This window comes from Nicotiana sylvestris, chromosome 6 (genome assembly GCF_000393655.2).
Source record: "Nicotiana sylvestris chromosome 6, ASM39365v2, whole genome shotgun sequence".
Lineage (NCBI taxonomy): Eukaryota > Viridiplantae > Streptophyta > Magnoliopsida > Solanales > Solanaceae > Nicotiana > Nicotiana sylvestris.
This window is the reverse complement of record NC_091062.1, coordinates 195,531,823-195,545,116: the sequence shown is the minus strand read 5'-3', so window position 1 is coordinate 195,545,116 and position 13,294 is coordinate 195,531,823. Positions and strand designations below refer to the sequence as shown.

The 13,294-nt window shown below is 40.8% G+C and overlaps 1 long non-coding RNA gene across 1 annotated transcript; it reads left to right on the top strand.

The window, feature by feature from the left end:
- The first annotated feature begins 5,937 nt into the window (after positions 1 to 5,937).
- Positions 5,938 to 8,290, top strand: LOC138870122 (uncharacterized). The gene is made up of 2 exons (XR_011400357.1): positions 5,938 to 6,549; positions 8,028 to 8,290. It is a non-coding gene; the product is annotated as an uncharacterized lncRNA (long non-coding RNA).
- The last annotated feature ends 5,004 nt before the right edge of the window (positions 8,291 to 13,294 follow it).

Here is a 13,294-nt window from a genome sequence, read left to right as displayed (position 1 = left end):
AATAAAGAGGATCATGAAATATCTGAAGGGAACTGCTATTTATGCCCTTTGTTATCAAGGTGACAAGGATATGCGATTAGTTGGATACAGTAATGTTGATCATGGAGGAGATCTAGATGAGAGGAAGTCTACACCAGGATATGTTTTCTTACTCAGTAATAGTGCCATATCATGGAATAGTAAGAAACAATCATGTGTATTACTATCTACGATGGAAGCCGAATACGTGGCTTTCGCATCAGCAGCACAAGAAACTGTTTGGTTGAAAAAGTTCTTGGAGCACTTGTTGGATATCACTGAAAATACTACACCAATATTAGTCTACCGTGACACTGAGGCTGCAATATCCTCCACCAAGGACCCAAAGTTTCATTGTAAAACCAAACATATAGATGTCAAGTATAACTATATGAGAGACATGGTTATACGCAAGGTAGTGAATGTGAAGTATGTGTCTACAAAAGATATGTTAGCATATCCATTGACCAAGCCTTTGTCTAGAGATGCATTTGTAAGACACACTAGGTCTTAAGGCTTACTTAGACTCTGAGATACTTTATTTTGTTATTTATTTTCCCGTGTTCACAAAACTGATGTTCTTTGATTATCAATAAAATTGATTTACATACATACATATTTTTATTGTCGAATGTTATGCACATTATTTGTTCATTTTTATAAGTATGTCGAGTAGACAAGAGGTTGGCCTTCTCACACAGAAACCGCCTCCTTATCTTAGTGATGTGAGGAGATGAGACATGATTTTAAGCAAAATTATTATAAGGATAATTTAAGCGTTGTTCGCTTAAAATCAGAATGTCGCTTAAACAATGACATAAGGTCATTAGGGTAAAAAAACGTTCACCTAGTCTACTTTGTGAGCCAGATGTGAGTTAAAAATGATATTGTAGATCAAAGAACTCAAATTTAGATACTTATGATGTCTAAATATCATCTGTACAATATTCTTTATGAGATAAAGACATACGCTCCTTGGGAAAAGGGAGAAAATGTTGTAGCACATGTTTCATACCATGTGTGCTAATGTCGACCTATTGGGTTAACATAAGTCCATTCTCAACTTATTGTTGTGTGAGACACAGAGCTTTTATGATAGCTTAAGATTTTGTACCCTTAGAGACTCCGATTAGATACTTGAGACTTAGTGTGATGTTAGCTATCTTAGTGTATTTCCAAAAGACCACGTATACAGATTCGGTCTAGCGAAGCATATCTAGAAAAACAGTCATATTAATGTTAAGGGAATCGTGAAAAGAGGAATATCATTGATGGAATCTTATTTATTTGTATTTACTAGTGCACCAATTATAATTTATGAGTTATGGTTGTGAATACAAGAAATAATGATATATGAGATTTTGAGACTATATCAAATGTGATTTATATGATCTAGGGTACTGCATACTTTATGATCTACTTGCAGGTTTGCACTCGACGAGAGGCTATATACTCCTAACAGATGTATAACACTTAGGTCTCACAGTATGCTGGTCGTACGGTTTACTTCCCTGTATGAAGGGTTGAGGAGATGAGTTAAGAATATGTTTCTCAGGCTAGATGAGCACTCCCATTATGTGTAAGTGAGAGATGTAGGAAATATTAGGTCCAACCATAAGGGGTGCTCTAAGGCCCAATAGGGTTATTAGTTAATCCTAATATTTCCTAGATAAGTACACTTAGTGTGTATACTAAAATAATACTCTAAGCAGTATTTTTCCACGCGCTCTCTCTCTCAATCCAAAAAAGGATTTGGACCGTGGAATTGGAGGTTGCTCCAACACACCGTGACAACCACCGTCGACTAGTAATTCCAGTCGCGATTCAACTGTTTGCTTCTGCTTCACGAAGAACAAGTAAGTTCTCATTTTACAATTTACGCGCTATCTAATGTGTTTAGATCATCGCGTTTTCCTTCAACTTGTGTTTTATTTTATCCTCATCTGTGAATCGTTGTTATACTTCAGTATTAAATTTTTGGTATTTCAGTATAACGGTATAGTCCTCGGTATTAAGATTTTGATATTTTGGTATGTCGAAATACCGAAAAATACCAAAATTTTAAAGTATATCCTAGTCATACACTACCCTAGCCCAGCCTAAAATTTTAAGTTTGCATTTCTAGCCCAATAAGACTAAGCCCAAGTCCCCTACTCTCTTAGTCTTTTTTCCTTGTTTCTAATGATAGGAATTACAATTAGGCTTCTCTTAATTCTCAAGAAAGAAGTGAAGAACAGTTCATCTGTGACTGCTAGTGTTGCGACTACAATAGAGACGGTGTCACGATGACTTTACGACCTCGGCGCCGACGACTCTCAAGTGTGACTAATTGTTTCCTTATTTTTGACCTTCATTCTTCAATCTTCAACAAGTTCACAACTTCTTCATTCTTCAATCTTCCGTTTGTATTTTATAAACAATAGCTTTTATGTGTACAAAAGGCTGTATAAACTATAAAGAAATTTCGTCCCAACTTGATAAGAAATCAAGCCAAATGCAGAAACTTAGTGGAATATTTGTTTTCTTCACTTCTCATTTTCATGCATATAACACATTGGTAGAACTAGCAGTAATTGTTGAGATATGATTCGAAACTAAGCCAATAGTACTAACAGACTGTATCTCCATCTGCATTTTAGCATAATTAAAGGTTCAATCTTTGCTGCTAAGAAAGTAACTAATAAGGTGTATATCTAAACTCAACTCTAGTCTCAATTTGTGTTTGTATTTGTTTTAAGTTTGTATAGATGGAAGATGAAGGTAGAGTAAGTGAAGCCGGTTCAACTGAAGCTTACCTATTACTGAAGATAGCAACACCAACACAATTGATACTCAAGAATCTAAGAAAAGAAAAGCCATAGAACCAAGATCCGAAGTTTGGAAGCATTTTGATAAATTTGAGGTAAATGGAGTCGGTAAAGCAAGGTGTAGATATTGTAAGCAAGCTTATGCTGCTAATACATCTAGGAATGGAATAACATGATTGAAAAATCATTTGACTAGATCCAAAGAATATCCACCTAAAACTGATAAAGATAATACTGAAACAAAGATAAATTTTCAATCTTGCCAAAATGATGGATGATCGCTTTTGAAATTTGATCAAGAAGTGGTTAGGAGGGTTTTAATTGAGATGATAGTTATTGATGAACTACCATTTAGCTTTGTAGAAAAGGAAGGCTTTATGAAGCTTATGAGAATAACTCAATGTGCTGGCCCAAGAGGTCATCACTTGTTTTTAAAATAAATTCTGCATTTCGAGGCTTTAAAAACCTCTTTTAGCGTCACCTCAATTTGTGTGCGCAGTCCGAGCGCGTGTCCGGAAAGCTTATATGTGAAAATCTGTGAAAAATGATAAATTTTGACTATAAAATGAATTAATTTGACTTCGGTCAACGTTTTAGAAAAACGGACCCGAACCTATAATTTGATAGTCCCGGAGGGTCCGTAGAGAAATATGGGATTTGGGCGTATGCCTGGAATCGAATTCCAAAGTCCCAAGCCCGAGAAATGAATTTTTAAAGAAAATTATTTTTTGAAATTGTTTAGAGGAATTGGAAATAAATTTTGATTAGAACATGTTAGTATCGGGCCCGTATTTTGGTTCCGGTGCCCGGTACAGGTCTTATATGTGATTTAAGGTAATTCTGTGAAGTTTGGTAAGAAATGGAATCCATTTGATGTGATTCGGACCTTAAATGCAAAATTTGATGTTTTAAGAAGTTTTGAAATATTTCATTGATGTTGAGGTTTAATTCGTTGTTTAAGGGGTTAATTTGGCGATTTGATCGCACGGATAAGTTCATATGATGTTTTTGAGTTAGTACGTATGTTAGGTTTGGAGCCCCGATGGATTGGGTATGTTTCAGATGAGTTTCAGAAGGTTTTTGAACTCGTAAAAGTTGCAGGTTTTTGCTGTTCAGTGCCCAGGGATTTTTGTCTTCGCGTTCGCGTAGGCACACTCGCGAATGCGTAAGGCAAATCTCCTAGGTGCCAAATTTCTTCTTCGCGAACGCGAAGCTGGTGACGCAAATGCGAGGCTAAGGGGGGATACCCTTCGCGAATGCGACCTAACACATGCGAACGCGATGGCTTATGAGCCTGGACAGGGGGAGGGGTATTATACCTACGCAAACGCGACCACCTGGACGCCAATGCGAGGGCTCGAGGAGTTAGTGCTCCGTGATCGCGAGCCCACTTACGCGAACGCGAAGATCTGTCAGGCCTAACTCATCGCGAACGCGATATCCCTGTCGTGAACGCGAAGACCAAATTCACCCAGTTATTTTAAGTTTCAAAAACAGAATACATTACGGGAATTCCACCATGTTTCATAAACTTCATCTTCTCCACACTTCTTGGGTGATTTTTGAAGAGGAACTTCACCATATCTTCATAGGTATGTAATCCTAAGCTCGTTTTCTTCCATTTTTATCAACACCCACTAGATTTCTAGGCCCAAAACATGAGATTAATGGTAGAAAATTAGGGATTTGGGTAGAGTTAGAGCTTTTTGATTATTTGGGAATTTGACCTCGTTTTGGGGTCAGAATTCAAAACAAATTATATATTCAGGCCTGTGGGTGATCGGGTTTTGGTCCGAACCTCGTGTTTTGACCAAGCGGGCCCGGGGTCAATTTTTGACTTTTTGGGAAGAATGATTAGAAAGCTATATTAAGCATTGGAATTGGATTGTTTAGAATTTATTGATGTTATTAAGTCGATATGTCTAGATAAAATTGATTTGGAGCCGAATTCGAAAGATAAGGCAGTGTTTGAGGCTTGAGTTGGTCGTGGAAGTTCGAGGTAAGTGTTTGGTCTAACCTTAAATTGAGGGATTAGGAGTTGTGTCCTATTTGCTTCTTGTTGAGTACGACGTATAGGAATGGCAACGAGTATCTATACGTTGGTGTCGAGCATGACCGTGAGTCTTAAATTACAATTTGTTGTGTTCTTAAATGATACTACGGATGCTTTAATTGATGATTCTCGATATTGATCAAGGATTAAGTTTGTTTTTGTGGAAATTACTTATGATTGAGTATTGATGTTAGCCGAGATGAGTAGAAGTTGGGTTAAGATTGGTTATAGCTGTCTCTCCCTTGCCGGGACGTATTTACTTTTACTGTCGACTCCCTTGCCGGGATAGTGTAGTTTATTGTTAATCCCTTGCCGGGACTCTTGGTATGGTTGTTGCTAAAGGTATATAAATATATTGATCGGGTTGCACGCTGCAACAATGCTATATATGGAACGGGTTGTGTAGACATGTGATTTTTGACTCTCCCCAAGATTTTTCACATTTTAGCATGTAAATATTTAGTTTAGGCCTAATATCTCTAGATTTTGACTCTTTTACTTTATTTCGTCACAAAAAACAAAAATTTCAAAAATATTTTAGTTTACGTATCTTTTGTAAATTTAAATAAAAAATATACAAAAATAGTACCTTATCTTTATTTTTATATAATCTTGAAAATACAAAAATAGTCACAATTTTACATAGTAATTGTGTTCTTGTTCTCGAAAGAAAGGAAAAGGTTCCAAAATATATTTTTAACGCGTCTACTCTATCCTTTTCAAGTTAAGGATTTTAATAATTGAATTTTCAGCAGTTAATATTTTTTTTTATCTTTCTATATTAATAAAGTAGGAGTAGTATTTTATTTTATTAACCAAAAATATAGAAAGAAAAGAAAATCAAAAAAAAGGAGTCAATCACGTTGGGCCATGTGGTAAAGATTCTCCATTATCCACTCCCTAACAAACTCACGTGCACCCCCATTTTTTGATCCCACTAACGTTTTGGCTAAGAAAAACTGAAAAATTCCTTTTGTGGGGACCACAATTCCTATCTTCTTTTCTTTCTAAAATATACACACACGCTAATATATAGAGGAGAGGGCTGGAACGAAAAGAACAAGGAAAAGGGGTTGGGATTAAAACACAAAAATAGAGAGGTTTTGGAAAAGAACGAAAACAAAAAACAGTGAGGGGGAAAAAGAGAGGAGAACGGAAAAAGCCTTGTGCCTGAGACTTTTCAAATAGCTAAAAAAACTTCCCTTCTTCTCCAGAAACTCATCATCATCATTTTTCCTTTCAAAAAAATATCATGTAGAGCCATGACTAAGCTTTATTAGCTTCACAAAAGCATGGCCATGGGCTGATCTTCTTCTTCCTAACACAAAGAAAAACCATTGATAACACCCATTTCCCACCATTAAAGGGACCTTAAAACTCCATAATCCAACAACAAACCCACCGACAAACTCCAAAAAGAAAGCAGTCAGTCAGTTTTTTTTGAGTTTTCAGCGTTCTCTAGGTCGAGTCGGATTCGAGTTCGTCGGTGAGATTCGAGTTTCTCCGGCGAGATTCGCTCAGTCTTCCACCTGTCAAAGTACTAGCGTTGGTTTCCGGTTCGAGTCCCGTTCGCGGTCCCGCGTTGAGTTCGCGAGCTCTGACTGTTTTCTGGTTGGAAATCCATGTGTGCTTCTAAAAGCTTCAATGAAAATCCGACTACGCTATTCTAAGGTTCAACTATTCATTCCTTTGTTCGTTTTGTGCTTATTTAACTTTATGAGTTGTTTTGATAGAATGGCTCTTGCTTCGTAATCTATCATTGGTCTTAGTTTTATTTCTTTTATCACTGTTCAAATTTACATGGATTCTGCCTTGTTTTGAGCAAATTAATTAAGAAAGATATGTATGTTATCATCTATTAGCTAAATAACTAGAATGATTGGTTCATACTAGATAATGAAAACAATGGGACGTTTGGGTGTTGCTGGGCATCATAGAAAAAGTGATGGTTTAAATCTAGGTTTAATTGAATGTGTACAGCAAAAGAGTATTGGATTTTGGTTTATATTAAAAGGGAGTTTGGAAAGTAGTGAGGAGAAAATGGGGAATCTTTAATTGTAGGGATAGGCATATGGTTTGGCCGTTGTCTATATTTTTCACGAGCCATTATTGTTGTGTGTACTGGAGTACTTTAACTAAAAGGTTTATTATGGTCCATGCTTGATCATAACCCTAGGTAGATTACAATAATCGGTTCATCACTTTAACTTAAATGAACTATCGTGATTGTGGGTATGGTTCACGTGACATAGTTATGATGCCTAATTTTCAAATTCGGGTGCGCATTTATGTGACCCAAATCCAAATCTCAACAATGTTAGATAAAATATGTCAAGAGCCGCGGGTTCATTTATGTGACATGGTTCGAGGTGTATTTTAAATGACGTTGCAATTTTCCTAAAATTCATTAAAAGCGGTTAATGATTTAAAATTATACCATAGGCTAAAACATGTATTAAAATCAGATAATAGGCCAATTATAACAGTTGAGCGACCGTGCTAGAACCACGGAACTTGGGAATGCCTAACACCTTCTCCCGGGTTAACAGAATTCCTTACCCAGATTTCTGTGTTCGCAGACTGTAATATAGAGTCAATATTTCCTCGATTCGGGATTTGAACCGGTGACTTGGGACAACATAAATTATCCCAAGTGGCGACTCTAAATTTTTAATAAAATGATCCCATTTTGATTGTCACTTAAAGTGGAAAAACTCCCATATACATCCTTTCCGGGGGTGTAGGTAAAAAGGAGGTATGACAGGTTACACACCGCAACAATGTTATATTGGATCGAGTTGCACGTCGCAATAGTGATATAAATGGATCGAGTTGCATGCCGCAATAGTGTTAAATAATAGGGATCGGGTTGCACGCCGCAACATTGTTATTATTGTTTTGTTGTAGATATTGAATTGTTCCCTCATATTCCTCTTAAGTTTCGGCTGGATTTGATATTTCCCTCGTAGCATGTACCCCCTCCCACGTTAATTGTTTATTCTTGTTTATTTTCTGCTATATATTATATAACTACATAGGTTTATGTGGAGTCTGGTCCTAGCCTTGTCACTACCTTGCCGCGATTAGGCCAGACACTTACCAGCATATGAGGTCGATTGTGCTGATGCTACACTTTGCACTATGTGCAGATTTCGGAGCAGCTTTTGGATCGTAACACTTAGGAAGCCTGCCTTCAGTCCAGCCAGAGATCCCGAGGTAGTCCTACAGGCGTTCGTAGGCTCGATGTTCTCTTCTACTTTATTATGTACTCTGTTTTCATTAGATTTCGAGACAGATTGTATTTCTTTCAGATGTTTGTATGTAGTACTCATAGACAATTCGTGTATATTGTGACACCAGATTCCGGGTAAAGGAGTATATTGGCATTATAGTACTGGCTTGGTTATTTTTAGTTGTTTAAGTCTTCCGCTTGTGCCGTTTATCATTAATATTTAAATGTTGATTACCTGTTAATTCAAATTGTAAAAAGGATTAAAATGGAAGAGTTAGAAATTTCTATATTTAGTGGCTTACCTAGCTTCTACGAGTAGGCACCATCACGACTCCCGATGGTGAGAAATACGTGTCGTGACAAGTTGGTATTAGAGATCTAGGTTACATAGGTCTCACAATTCACAGACAAGCTTAGTAGAGTCTGAGGGATCGGTACAGAGATGTCTACATTTGTCCCCCAGAGGCTACAGAGTTAGGAAAAATTTCACATTTGTTCCTTCTTGTCGTGCAGTTTGGTTTCTCAATGCTAATTGAATTTCTACTCTGTTCTTTCGCTGATGGCGAGAACACGCACTTCCTCATCCACCGATCAGCAGCCCGAGCCCCTAACAGCAGCTCCCACGAGGGACAAAGGACGAGGGCGAGTCCGTGCTAGAGGTCGAGGCAGGGGCAGAGCTCAGCCCAGGGCAGCAGCACCCACATCGGAGCCTCAGGTTGACTTTGATGATGAGGTTCCAGCCCCAGCAATTCCGGTAGGCCCAGCTCAGGTCCCAGAGGGGTTTATTGCTACCCCAGTACTTCAGGATGCTCTGGTTCATCTAGTGGGCCTTATGCAGAGTGTCACCCGAGCAGGCTTGCTTCCTGTAGCACCAACCGTCTCTCAGGCTGGAGGAGGAGCCCAGACTCCTGCTACTCGCACTCCGGAGTAGATGACTCCCTAGTTTCAGACTCTAGTGGCTCAGCTAGTTGGAGCAGTTCAGCGGGGTGTGGTAGCTCAGACCGGCGATGGAGCAGCCATGTCTGTCGATGCTTTGTGGAGATTGGGCAGGTTCACCAAGCTCTTCACTACTACTTTCAGCGATGCTTCTTTTGAGGATCCTAGGATTATCTAGATAGTTGTTATGAGGTTCTCATGAACATGGGGATAGTTGAGACCAATGGGGTCGATTTTGCTACTTTTCGCTTGTCTGGATCCGCCAAGATTTGGTGGACGGATTTCTGTTTGGCTAGACCAGCCGGATCGCCAGCTTTGACTTGGGAGCAATTTACTCAGCTATTTCCGGAGAAGTTTCTTCCCATCACTCAAAGAGAGGCCTATTGGAGGCAGTTTGAGCGTCTCTAGTAGGGTTCTATGACTGTTACCCAATATGAGACCAGATTCATCGACTTGGCTCGCCATGCTCTTGTCATACTTCCCACCGAGAGAAAGAGGTGAGGAGGTTCATTAATGGACTTATTCAGCCGATTCGTCTTCAGATGGCTAGGGAGACTGGGAGTGAGATTACTTTCTAGGAGGCGGCCACTGTGGCCAGGAGAGTGGAGATGGTTCTGTCGTAGGGAGGTGGTCATGGGTCAGACAAGAGGCCTCGTCATTCAAGCAGATTCAGTGGTGCCTCGTTTGGAGGTAGGGATTCGTATGGTAGAGGCCATCCTCCTAGGCCCTTTCAGTCAGCACTTCAGGTTTCTCACGGTCCTTCAGGTGGCCGTGGTTCTCACATGCAATATTCTGATCAACAACCCTACAGTGCACCCCTAGCTCCTATCAGTGCACCGCCGCTCCAGAGTTTTTGGGGTGGTCATTCAGGTCGCCAGGGTCAACCTCAGTTTCCTCAGTCACAACACTCAGGTAGATGTTTTGAGTGTGGTGAGTATGGTCATATCAGGAGGGCTTGTATGAGATTGGTGGGGTACTTAGTCGCAGCAGCAGGGTTCATGTGCTATGGTTCAGGCACCAGGTGTTCCATAGATCGCCCAACCAACTAGAGGTGGGGGTAGAGGTGCTAGAGGTAGAGGTAGAGGTGCTAGAGGTGGAGCTCCGACCACTAGAGGTGGAGGTCGGCCAGATACAGGCCATCCCAGAGAGGTAGTCCAGGGTGGTGGGGCCTAGCCTCGATGTTATGCTCTTCCAGCCAGGCTTGAGGCTGAGGCTTCCGATGCAGTTATCACAGGTACTATTCTGGTTTGTGGCAGAGATACTTCCGTTTTATTTGATCTAGGGTCTACGTACTCCTATGTGTCATCTTATTTTGCTTCATATCTGGTTATGCCTAGTGTTCCTTGAGTGCCCTTGTATATGTGTCTACACCGGTAGGTGATTCTATTGTGGTAGATCGAGTCCATCGCTCTTGTATAGTCTTAATTGGGGGTCTTGAGACTCGTGTAGATTTGTTGCTTCTATACATGGTTGATTTCGATGTTATATTGGGGATGGACTAGTTATCACCTTACCACGCTATCTTGGACTGTCATGCCAAGACTGTGACCTTAGCCTTGCCGAGTTTACCCCATTTGGAGTGGAGAGGGACGCTTGATCATTCTACCTGTAGTGTTATCTCTTATATAAAGGCTCGGCGTATGGTCGAGAAGGGGTGTTTGGCCTATTTGGCATATGTTTGTGATTCTAGTGCTGAGGTTGCTTCTATTGATTCTGTGCCTGTTGTTCGTAAGTTTCCTGAGGTATTCCCTTCAAAACTGCCGGGTATGCTACCCGACAGGGATATTGATTTTTGCATTGATTTGGATCTAGGCACTCAGCCCATTTCTATCCCGCTGTATCGTATGGCCCCGCCTAAGTTGAAAGAGTTGAAGGAGCAGTTCAAGACTTGCTTGAGAAGGATTTCATTAGACCCAGTGTTTCGCCTTGGGGTGCACCGGTGTTGTTTGTTTAGAAGAAGGATGGGTCAATGAGGATGTGTATTGATTACGCAGTTGAACAAGGTTACAATCAAGAATAAATATCCATTGTCGAGGATAGATGATTTGTTTGATCAGCTCCAGGGTGCCAAGGTATTTTTGAAGATTTACTTGAGATCTGACTACCATCAGTTGAGGATTAGGGCATCCAATGTCCCTAAGACAACTTTCTGCACTCGGTACGAGCATTATGAGTTCTTGGTGATGTCATTCAGGTTGACAAATGCCCCAGCAACTTTTATGGATTTGATGAACCGAGTGTTCAGGCCTTATTTAGACTCATTTGTGATAGTCTTTATTGATGATATTTTAATATATTCCCACAACCGGGAGGAGCACGAGCAACATCTCAGAGTGGTTCTTCAGACTCTGAGGGATAGTCAGTTATATGCTAAGTTCTCGAAGTGTGAGTTCTGGTGGAGTTCAGTTGCATTCCTGGGTCATGTTGTATCGGCAGAGGGTAGTCAAGTTGATCCGAAGAAGATTAAGGCAGTCAAGAACTAGCCTACACCATCATCAGCTATAGAGAATCAGAGTTTCTTGGGATTGGTAAGCTACTATCATCGGTTCGTGGAGGGGTTCTCATTTATCGCAGACCCGATGACCAAGTTGACTCAGAAGGGTGCCCAATTCAGATAGCCGGACGAGTGTGAGGTGAGCTTTCAGAAGCTCAAGACAGCTCTGACTACGGCACCGGTGTTGGTTTTGCCCACAGGTTCAGGGCCTTATACAGTTTATTGTGATGCATCTCATATTAGTCTTGGTGCAGTATTGATGTAGGATGGCAAGGTCATTGCCTATGCTTCGCGGTAGTTGAAGATTCATGAGAAGAACTACCTAGTTCATGATTTGGAGTTGACAGCCATTATTCATGCATTAAAGATTTGGAGGCATTATCTGTATGGCGTGGCATGTGAGGTATTCACGGATCACAAGAGTCTTCAGTATTTGTTCAAGCAAAAGGAGTTGAATTTGAGGCAGAGGAGGTGGTTGGAGTTGTTGAAAGACTATGATATCACCATTTTATATCATCCGGGAAAGGCCAATGTGGTGGCCGATGCTTTGAGTAGGAAGTCAGCCAGTATGGGCAGTCTTGCTTATATTCCGATCGGTGAGAGACCACTTGCTTTGGATGTTCAGGCTTTGGCCAATCAGTTCATGAGGTAGGATGTTTTTGAGCCCAGCAGTATGTTAGCTTGCACAGTCGCTCATTCTTCGTTATTGGAGCGTATCCATGATCGGCAGTATGATGATCCCCATTTGTGTGTCCTTAGAGACATGGTGCAGCATAGAGGTGCCAAGCAGGCTACCTTAGGTGATGATGGAGTTTTGAGATTGTAGGGTCGAGTTTGTGTGCCTAATGTGGATGGACTCCGAGATTTTAGAGGAGGCCCATAGCTCTCGGTACTCTATTCATTCGGGCACAGCGAAGATGTATCAGGATTTATGGCAGCATTATTGGTGGCAGAGAATGAAGAAGGATATCGTTGCATATGTGGCTCGGTGTTTGAATTGTCAGTAGGTTAAGTACGAGCACCAGAGGCCTGGTGGTTAGTTCCAGAAGATTGAGATTCTTGAATGGAAGTGGGAGCGTATCACTATGGACTTCATTGTTGGACTCCCATGGACTCAGAGGAAGTTCGATGCAGTGTAGGTTATTGTTGATAGGCTGACCAAGACAGTGCATTTCATTCAAATGGCCGTCTCCTATTCTTCTGAGAGGTTGGCTGAGATCTATATTTGGGAGATTGTTCGTCTTCATGGTGTGCGCAAGTCTATTATTTCGAACCGAGGTACGCAGTTTATCTCACATTTTTGGAGAGCAGTTCAACGAGAGCTGGGCATATGGGTTTAGTTGAGCACAACATTTCCTCCTCAGACGGACGGGCAGTCCGAGCGGACTATTCAGATTTTGGAGGATATGCTCCGCGCTTGTGTCATTGACTTTGGAGGCTCGTGGGATCAGTTTTTACCTTTATAGAGTTTGCCTACAACAACATGTACCAGTCGAGTATCCAGATGGCTCCTATGAGACTTTATATGGTAGGCAGTATTTGTCTCCAGTTGGATGGTTTGAGCTGGGAGAGGCTCGGTTACTAGGTACGGATCTGGTTCAACATGCCTTGGACAAGGTCAGGATTATTCAGGATAGGCTTCATATAGCTCAGTCCAGGCAAAAGAGTTATGCTGACCGCAAGGTTCGAGATGTGGCATTCATGGTCGGTGAGCGGGTATTGCTTCGAGTGTCGCCTATGAAGGGCGTGATGAG